This window comes from Pocillopora verrucosa, unplaced genomic scaffold (genome assembly GCF_036669915.1).
Source record: "Pocillopora verrucosa isolate sample1 unplaced genomic scaffold, ASM3666991v2 scaffold_96, whole genome shotgun sequence".
Classification (NCBI taxonomy): Eukaryota; Metazoa; Cnidaria; class Anthozoa; order Scleractinia; family Pocilloporidae; genus Pocillopora; species Pocillopora verrucosa.
Window position 1 is genome coordinate 5,204 of NW_027078196.1, and position 10,605 is coordinate 15,808.

Below are 10,605 nucleotides of genomic sequence, written 5' to 3' on the forward strand. Positions count from 1 at the left end.
CTCGACCCTACCACATTACAATTAACAATTGTAACTTTGATACGTTTTCCTGGTTCACGTCTGGATTGATTAATTGAAACCATAATATCTCATAAGCTTGTACATGCGAGAACATCACAGGAACGTTTTCAGTCTTTTCTAAAAATATGACAACGTTCAGCCCCAGCCTCCAAATTAGACTAGCGTGAAGCAAGTCCTCGTTACGATCCCTTCAATACGAGCGTCTTTTTCACATCCACGAATAAGTTTTGGCCTTGAGCAACACCAGGGTGAAGAGAGGTTTGCAGGGTGTACACGATCGTGGGAAGTTCTCATGGCGTGAAGAGACAAAAGAAAGTTAGCAGAAGGAGCCCGTCAAGAAAAAAAAAATTTTTTTTGAAGAATTTCTGCGCGACCAATTGTCCAAAACCCTACCATCCTGCTGTGATATTTACGGGCTTACATAACAGCGGAAGAAATTAACTTTCTGAACAAAAAAGAGGCTATTTCATCACCATTCGTTCTGCGGATTTCGGGTATAATGTGTAAACCATGATGACAATCCAAAGATCTGTCTGAATTACACTTCCCTTTCCTACTGGCAATTTAAACGCCATAGAGTGGACGATTTGCAATTTGTTGAGGAACAAGCATATGAGATATTATTGTTTCCAATAAAAATTTTCAAAAACTTTTCTCGACGGCTTCCTTCATCTAACTTTCTTTTGTCTTTTTCACGCCATGAGAAATTCCCCCGCGCGTGACACCCTGCAAACCTCTCTTCACCTAGTGGTTCTCCAAGTCCCAAACTTATTTCGTGGATGAAAAAAAACGCTCGTATTGAAGGGCTCGTAACGAGGGCTTGCTCTCACGCTAGTCTCAGTTTGGAGCTGGGGCTGAACGTTGTCATATTTTGAGAAGCCTGAAAACGTTCCTGTTATGTTCTCACATTTACAATCATACTGAGATATGGATTGTTTCAATAAATCAATACAGACGTTGACCAGGAAACGTATCAAAGTTACAATTGTTTACTAGTAATGTGGTATGTCGAGTTGGTTTTCACATGCTGTGCGACTTTGTATGCCGCGACTAAAACTCATGGCAAATTTTGCATAACAAAAGGTACCTAACAAGGTGTACAACGCGAAAACGTCAGCTATCTTCTCATGCCTAATCCCACTCAGTAAAAGAAAAAAAATTAATAACACGTAATTTTCGTCACGCGCGTTATCGTCGTGTGGATAAATGAGCCAAGCGCTTGGTGTCCTTTGTACAAAATTTGTGCAACATGCCCGTGACATCCGTTCCATGTTTTAGGATTTGGAGTCTTTTTCCGCCGTTCCATGTTTTAGTATCTTAGGTAATTTTTCCGCCGTTCCATGTTTAGGATTGGGGTCATTTTCCTCCGCCTTTTTCGTGCTTTTAGGATTTGGGGTCATTTTCCGCCGTTTTCGTGTTTTAGGATTGGGGATCATTTTCCGCCGTTCCATGTTTTAGGATTTTGGGTCATTTTCTCCCCCCCGCCTTTTTCGTGCTTTAGGAATTTGGGGGTCATTTTCCGCCGTTTCGTGTTTTAGGATTTGGGGTCATTTTCCGCCGTTCCATTTTTTTAGATTTGGGGTCATTTTCCGCCATTCCGCCATTCCACCGTTCCAGCTTTTAGGGTCGCCCGTTTATAGATGTGGATCAAACGAGCGCTCCGTTTTGTTTTCAAGGATAAGTCCTCGTCTCCTGAATACTTTGTAGGCGACATCGGTCTCTCAATTCAAGCAAACGCTTAGCGAAAATTAGTGTCCATTGTTTTCAAGATATTAGCCAGCGATACAGGACCTGAAGTTTTACGTGATCTCCCAGCATTACAGGCGCTTCCACTTACAACCTCAGGGGCAGCCACCGACAATACTGTACCTTCCAAAGTAAAATCAACAACTTTCGTTTCGGCTTCAACTCATGGAGATACGCTGCATCGACACACTATAACCCGAACGAGTTTCGGAAGATTCAAACATGCACTGCTTTTAAAAACAACATAAAAGAATCAAATCTCATGGGACTCTGAGTGCGATGTGCCGGTCTGTTCTTAATCAATTTTACCGTTTTTAATAATTTTCATATTTTTATGTTACTTTTAAACTTAGTTTGACAGAAACATTGTTGAATTTTATATTTCAATATCAATTAGTTTTTAATCTTTAACGTATCTTAAATTATACACCTTCCAAAGGCTTGTATTTTTTTTTCCGTTTTTTCTATTAATTTTTTTCGTGGCGTATTTGTGAACTAGTTCTGTTTTAAAGCTTTATTACCGACGTACGTTAAATGCATTGAATTGATTGATGAATTGATTGGCGTATCGAGGTGATATGTCGCTGCGCACCAATCAGATCTGGTGCACTGTGAATATGTATCTCGCACCACTGAAGAATCGGTACTGATCAGATCACATCATTAGGGTAAATGCTTTGCATGAATCAGCAGCGTCAGAGTGTCAGAGTATTCATCATGCCAATCATGTCCTTAAATTAGGGTGGTGCTCGTGAGGTAACCCGCCTAACCGTGGTTCGAAAAATAAAACGCGTTTACATGCAATCTTACAACCCCAAGGTGCTGGGGTGAGGTTTTCTTCAAGTTATTGCGCTTGCAATTAGGAGTTTTGAGCGGAAGGCGTCCCCAAGCTCACGTCTCGAAAGAGACGTAAGGTTAATTCTCGGACACATATGTATTCATTCATGAAAGTGTCACTCGTTTTGTTACGGGTTGTTTGGGGTTTTCGCGAGGAACCGGTGACTTAATACGTTTATACAGAAATAGTTTGGGAAACGAAATATGGTGCGATTTACCAACGCTAAATATTCCGAAATGTTGAACATTTGACAACTCACCTACCTGTGGTCCCCCCACCTCCATGTAAAACAGGCCCTAAAACTCCGTTCCCTTTCATGCACCATGATCTCTGTGATCCTTTAATCACAAATCCAAATCCGGATCCTCCCAAAGTTTGAAACGTGTTTTGTTTGTTTTGTGTTCTTCACTTACCACGCACAGCCGACGTTCATTTAAAGGCCCAACACGAAATCATCACTTGAGCGTTTGTTTTGGGAAGGGCTAGTTTTGATGACTCAGCACATTTGATAGAACCATCTTGTTTTTTGCCTTAGGATTGATTCTTCTTTGGCAAAGGTTTTGAAAAGATCAGCAAGTTATGTTTAACTTTATAATTAGCCGTCGTTTGGTCTCGTCACGCAACGGAGATGCGCGTTACGTGACGAGACCAAACCAAGGGCCGTGAATGGGACTGCAGCAAGCGTGGCACCAATACAGTTTCGTTTTGCTACCAATTAATCAAACACCAGAGGCAATATACCATAAAATAACAATGGATCTGATTTTATTTCAGTTAAAGTTGAAAGGATTTTTTCTTGCCTCTCCACTGAACGTTACTTTACCTGGGATCTTTTGAAAGGTTGAATGCTCTTTTTTTTCTTCTTCTTTTGACAGCAATATGCAAAACATTGTCCCCCCGGTTGCTCCGGTAAGGCTGAGAGTTCTTCCTGCAAACACATGATAACTTAAAAAATTATTCCACGGACTCAAGCGTTGGATATGAGATGACAGAGAGCCAACCAGGCTGTAGGGCCCGAGATTGGCTTATAATTCAATCTCTCACTACGAGCGAGTGGAATACTGATTTTATTTAATTTTTTGGCCATCACAATATAGATAAATCATCCCAACGTTTATTTCGTTAAAAATTCCTCTTACACTTACCAGTTTTGTAGAGCATGGTCTAATGGCTCATAACCCATGATGGCTATGCCCCCCCCAATGAAATCTTCTGAATTGCATTATCAATTGAACCCAGTTTATAAAATCAATCATTATCACCCCGGGAAAAAAAAAACAATGGAGAACTGCGGTTTTAGGTGTTGTTGTCTACACAGCGCCACGTCTTAAAGGGACAAGTAAATTTTTTTTTTTATCCCTCTTGGCTAAGAGGGTTGGAAGATCTTTGTGGGTATCCCATGATTCTCAGGAGGAACGGAAGGGGACTTAGTCATCGCTAATAGGTGAACTATGGCATGGGAAACTGACCACCAATTAACTGTCAATAAGGGAGGTAGGGGCATCATGGATTTATTTCAGAACCTGAGAGGAAGATTAGGTAAATTTTAACGTGACAACGCCTAACGTTATCATCCAGGTTTACAAAGCAAAATACTAGTGTCTACCGGTAATAGCGAATTTTTTAGCTCGTTTAAGAAACTTTGCGAAAGTTGAAGATTCATTTTACTCTTTTGGGATCTGAAAAGCGTGTTCATGTTTATACATTTTTTATATACAGTTGTTCTGAGAAAAATTTGTTTGGAAAAAAAGTTAAGTGCATGCATACCCCAAACTTTAGGATTTCAGGGAAATCTGAGGAAACATCACCATAATGACGGGGCATCGCGGAGGTTTGATGAATTTTTTTATTATTTCGTCTTCGTTTCTTCTTACTTTCTTTATTCTTTATAAGTACAATGCATTGATTGCCGGATACCCAGATTACCTTCGCTATTGTCGCGTTTACTTTTGTCTTTTTTTTTTCCCGCAAACCCTTCTCGAAACATCTGTATACCTCATGATTGGGGGGGGGGAGAGAGATAGAAAAGGTACACGAGTCCCCTCTAGCATACTCTTTTCCTTTATCAAACAGACTTAGTTGTCGGCCTACAATTTTACACTGTACCGTTTTTCCCCCATTCGCATAAAAGCACCAACTGTGATTATAACTTCTAAAGCATTTTTGTGCGGCCGTTTGAGATGTGAAAACAGTTGTTGCGAAAGTTTCTATTTTTAAACATCATTTCTTTAATGGATCGTGCTTAGTCTCCTCTCTCTCTCTCTCTCTCGCTAGATCTCTCTCTCATCTCTCTCTCTCTTCCCCTCCCCCCCCCCCCCCCGTATTATTTCTTCTTCTTTTTGATTCCCCGAAGATAGTTTTAAAACAATGAATAGAAAGTGATCTCTCTCTTTCAGACCTCTATATTAGGTTCCCATAGCGACACTGTCAGTCTCTGAGAGATACTCTTTATTGAGTTTTTTTTCCGTGTCTGTTACTTGCGAACAAATCGAACGGCCCCCCATTTTGAGTTTTCAAAACCTGTACATTCGGCACAGAACCACCCCTTAATTTTTTAATCATTATGGCGATCTAATCTTTATCCGTCTCGTCTGCCGCATAAAGCAAAGTTTGAACTTCACCTATTTAGGCTTAGCCTATCATTTAATGTCTAAAATCTCTCGTAAATAATTCCCGGAGCCACCATTATCCCTTGAGTAAGTAGCTGACTCCAAAGTCCTTTGGAATGATTGGGGACGGCTAATTACTTCGTGGGACGAGTCATTGGTGGTGATTTTAACTTCTAGATACGGAAACCGGGCTTCTCTGCGAGCTCCAGGGTGTAGAAGCTTTGTCATTCAAGGTGGATTGGCGCTGTGTTGACGACACAGCTATCATTATATGTATCCCGGAGTGTACCCTTGACCGCATGCGCTGCTTTTTCTGTTGTCATCACGGGTATCCCGGATGTACACATTGGGGTTTGTGTTAGCCTTTGTTTGTTGCAAACCAGTATTCGTTACCGTCTCGCTCACAGGTTCGTGCGTTTCGCGAAGTCTGCAACTGGTGTTGCGTGATCACGCGTGCTAGCGAGTTAAGCGTGATCTGCACTGTCATGTTATTACAAAACAAATCCCCAAAACAGCAATCAATGGAGCAACTGTTCACAAACCGGATGAATTATCACACGAGCCGTTTACCGTTTAACCAGCAATCTTGCCAACATGGAGCAGTTTTTGATCACCTCTAGCATACCTGCCAATGACAGGGTAGTCCATAATTCTTGCGACCTGTGTAAGCAAGAATTATATGCGTGCGGGACAGTCCCCCTTCGGTTGTTGCGCCTTTCGCATGTTTAACCGATCAGTCCTTTGACAATGAAAAGGCACCTGGTGGAATGAGCTTTGTACAGAAATGAATAACATCTGTACCTGGTTTTCGGCAACAAAACGGTTCATAAGCCAGGGATTAGACTTCCCATGATTGCAGTCATTCACTATCAGCTTACTCGAACTCAGATAACTCAACTCCACGTCCGTTCGAACTAATTTCTGAACTTTCCCCTGGCTCAAATTTACCCTGATAACTCGAAACTGAAGTTAGACGTCGGTGGATCAACGTCAAAGTGTCAGAACACAGCTGATTGAACGTCACGACCCTTAATCACGATGTCATACGAAGTTGATAACACAGGCAAACTTCCACCGAAATTTCACTACGTAGATGATCTTTCTATTCAGGATCAATTTTAAGTTGCCAGCGTCGACTTTTGGAGTTGAGTTGTTAATGTAAAACTTTGGACACTACGAACCAGCCACTATTTATTTACCCACCTGGGCCGGGGTAAGAGGCGTGTTTTGCGTTTTTTTTTTCGTTAAGACGTAATGCTATGAATATTCCCCACTTATTGTCACCCCGCAAATAGAGAAACGTGCAATCCGTTCGGCAGACAATACCACCCTCCCCTCCCCGCCCTTAGCTTAAGGTCTTGATCCACCATTACTATCACAGTGGCGATAGAACTACATTAAAAAAAAATTCGCTGAGATTACTGTATCACTCGAAGCGCAGACCATATTTTTTCCTTTTTCGTGTTTACTTAGGGATCAGAAGAAGAAAGAAACTGATCTGTTGTCTTAAATGGGTTTATGAATTGGAGTTAATTGAAGGTCGACTTGTGTAAAAAGATAAACAATTAATTGCTGAAGTCAAGATTTGCTATTCGGAGGAGCTAATTGATCGACCGAGTCATAAAAGGCGGATTTTTTTTCTCATTATAGTCGTGTTTAAGAGTAGATCCCATGATACGCTTGAAAAGCTTAATAAGAGATCTTAGACGCGAGTTTTTTATAGTGAACAAAAATGATAAAGACCCTTATGTCCGTCTTTCATCAATGTCATTGCTCAATTTTATCTCGGTCTAATGTAAGTAAAACACAAGAAATTACGCTTTTAATTAACACTTTTGAGTGGATGTGACAGTCGTATACAGAGTAGCCAATGCAATCTTTATGAAATTCAAGCTGAGTTGTGCATGATAAGCGAAAAGATAGTAGCTCTTTGAAAAGAAGAGAGCCGCTTTGATAAGGGAGACCGCTAGTCAGGCATTGGCCTTTGTGTCCCGCTTATTTCCAAGGCGGCTGAATTTTACAGGATATTTGCAGCGGATCACAAGGCCCGTCGAAAAAAAGAACTAATTAAAACTTAACGAATGGAAATGATGCTATTTTAATCTTTTGATCATCTTCTGTGACAATGGAAATTATTGGAATGAAATAATTGGCCTCCACAGAAACGTTATGGCGCCTTTCCCATTGCGCTAAACACAAAATTGATGCCCACTTTTGGTCATTCGATCTTACAAGCGATCGCGAGGTCTTTTTTAGGGCGGGAAGAGGCGGTTTTTTTTTCGGTTAATTGGTTTACCGGTGGAAACCTTGACGGGTTTCTAATTATTATCCGGAGAAATTGTTATTAGAGAGAAGGGTGACTTCAAGAAAGAAACGAGGAGTACAGCTTCGTTATTTAAAAAAAGAAAAAACCCCCCCCAAAAAAAAAGGACATTCTAAAACGAGTTCATTCAGTCAAAAATGAAGGAAATGCCAAAAGCAAACCCCTGTTCGCCGCGCTTTGAAATTCAGTGAGAAATTTAGAACCTCCTCCAAGTGAAAGCATCCTAAATATTAACGAAAGGACACTTCGCAACGTTTTGGTTTTTGATTAAAACAATTTTCACTTGAAAAATTGAAAGGAAGATCAGTTTGATTTTACGCCTTGTAATAAAAATTGCCCTTACCTGGTCTTGAAATCCCGTAAACAGAACACCAAAAACTGCAAATGTCCCAAATTCGCGTCATCTTGTGCAGATCCCGTCCTTTAGCGAAAGTTGTTTTACAGTGATCCAGAGCGCTTTCCATCTGTTTATCCAAAAAAAACCTGCCCAGCCTGTCAACGTGGACCTTTTTGGACGTAAAAAACTTGATTCTTCAATAAATATCTCTCCTAAATTAAATTCGACATCGGCGTAATGACTTTATAAAATTGTAATCCCTTTGGCGACAGCGGTTTAGATCACGATGCGCCTTCCGGAAAGAGGAGATTACGCTTACTTTTGACGGCTAGCAAAGACTAAAAAATGATATTCTGAAAGATTCGAGATTGGTTGTTCCTGTCTTGCATCTCATTGGTTTGAGAGATTGGCGCGAGTTTTAAAAAACCCAGACGTCAATTTATAGACAGAAGTGAAACAAAACCAACGCAAATCACCAGATTATTTTAGACGCTCAACTGAAAATTTTCTTCAGAGACATAGATCCTCAAGAACTAAGCTTTATTAAAACGGAAGTCCTTTTAATCATTGCAATCTAAGCCGTTTTTCAGTAAAGGGGAAAAATAAAAACCTGCCAAAATTTCCTGAGTACCTCCTGAACTGAATCTTTGCGCTCGTGCAAAAATTTTTCAGGTTGTTACTAATGAAGATATTGAGCAACCGGTTTTTTTTTGGTGTTTTCTTCAAACAGATAAGCCTGCCAGAAGAACACTAGAAGGTCGCGAAAGGGAGAATTGCCCATGATGGTCAAACACTAAGAGCAAGGTATGGCGGAAAGGCCAGACAGAAGTCTAACTCAGGACGTGTGAATCTGTGTTTGTGCTTTCAAAGCAAACAAATGAATGGCCTTCCCAGCATTTTCTACACGCACTTCGTTTTTCCAATTGCAACACTCATTGACCAGTTATTTTTCATTCCTTTCTTTCCTTGTTTCTTTTCTGATTTGGATCTCAGACATAAAAGAAGGAAAAGGTCTCGTTCCAATACGTGTAACCGATGTCACGGATTGAATAAAAAAATACTTTGGTATGTATATGAATACCTGTGTTTTCTTTCTGAAAACTCCGAGTGAATGCTTTCTAATTTTTTAGCATTGAAAAATTTTCTCAGTTTGCGTTTACAGTCCCTTTCCAGGAGACGTTATTTCTATCCCATACGACTATTCAAAAAGGTCACATACGTTTCCACCGGGTCATATGAAAGGAAGAGGTAGAGGATCATAGATCTTGAATTGCTAATTCTTTCTCTTTTACCTGTCGGCGTAATTTTCACCGCAACCTGAGCAGCGACTGGTAATGAGAGAAAACTTCCGTCTGTATAACCTTGAGCCCACGAATCCTTCCCATCGTGCTTTGTTCTGCCACGTCTCCCTTTTGAAGATCACCGAGTTGTCGAGATCTGGTTTGAATTTTTTGGTAAAATGCAGTACTCTTGCTGCGAGATAAGAATGACGAAGCAGATTGGTAAAAGGACTTTTGTACAGGATTTCTGTGCTATTAGTTTTTCAATCAAATTTTGTAATGCAAATCAGAGTTTCCTGCTTTGTCCTCGCCTGCCCGTTACAGGTTCGCACCGTCGAGACCCGTTTCAGAATCTTGAACAGAGTGCCGTGCTCCAAGAGGTTAGTAGCCTGAAATATCTAGTTTTGTCCTTAAATCTCTGGTAGATCTCAGTTCTTTTTTACTGAAAATTACACTAGCAATATCGTGTGTCTCCCCAGGCTCCGCACATTTACCGAAACCCGATAAATCCGCGGAAATGTCTTCCCATTCTGACGAAGAATTCTGTACGTACTGAGCTGACGCAGGTATGCGAGCTTTTTACTGGAAGAATCTTGAATTTTCTCCTCGTACAACATTCAACGGTCCCACGAATGACCTTAAAGTTGTTGCTCTCATTGTAATATCAGTGCATTGTCAAGTAGCAAGATAATTGAGAATCGGTCCATTAAAACACCGAATTCCACAAGAGCTAAAATTCCGGGAAAGTTATAGCGGACATTGAGGATAATTGATGGTCGATACTAGGGACTATGAGGGTTGAATCCTTTCTTCCTAACCAGCATGTAGATTCTCAATACTGTTCTTTATATATTTCCTGTGGTACAAACAGATGATTTTGTTTTAATGATCAAGAGCTTCCATAGTTGATGATCATTTCTTGTATTCCACCCCCCCCCCCTCATTGTGTTAATGAGTGATTCATGGGCGATATTGTGAGAAGAAGTTCGATGTCTTATCACTTATACGGATGAATGGTTAAGAGATTACATTCAGCTTGTTTGAAGTCATTTTAAATTGCAGTATACTTTGTAATCAGCAGTAAATTACTCTCCTTATGGTAAAAACTGAGGATTGATTTGGTATGACTCCTGATTGTGAACCTACAGTAATGCTCGCGATACTTTAACCAAAAAATGTGAATAAGATGTGCCATCAATTGCATGCAATTGGCAATAAAAAAACTCGGGCATGTCAAAAATCCACACATGTGCACTAAGCTTGAGACAATCTGCCCTCGTTAGGTATGAAGAGTTTGTCTTTTTGTTTTCTGTTGTTGGCAATGGCTACAATGCAATAGACCTAGAACGCTACATGTCTATCCAACGATTAGCAAACTTGTTGTTTCAATTCACTTGTTCACACTGACCTTCCCAATATGCTGTTACTGATGGGACTTAATAATTGGAATA

General features: G+C 40.4%; 1 pseudogene; it reads right to left on the bottom strand.

The window, feature by feature from the left end:
* Positions 1 to 5,255: 5,255 nt before the first annotated feature.
* Positions 5,256 to 5,928, bottom strand: LOC136278866 (uncharacterized; annotated as a pseudogene).
* Between the last annotated feature and the right edge of the window lie 4,677 nt (positions 5,929 to 10,605).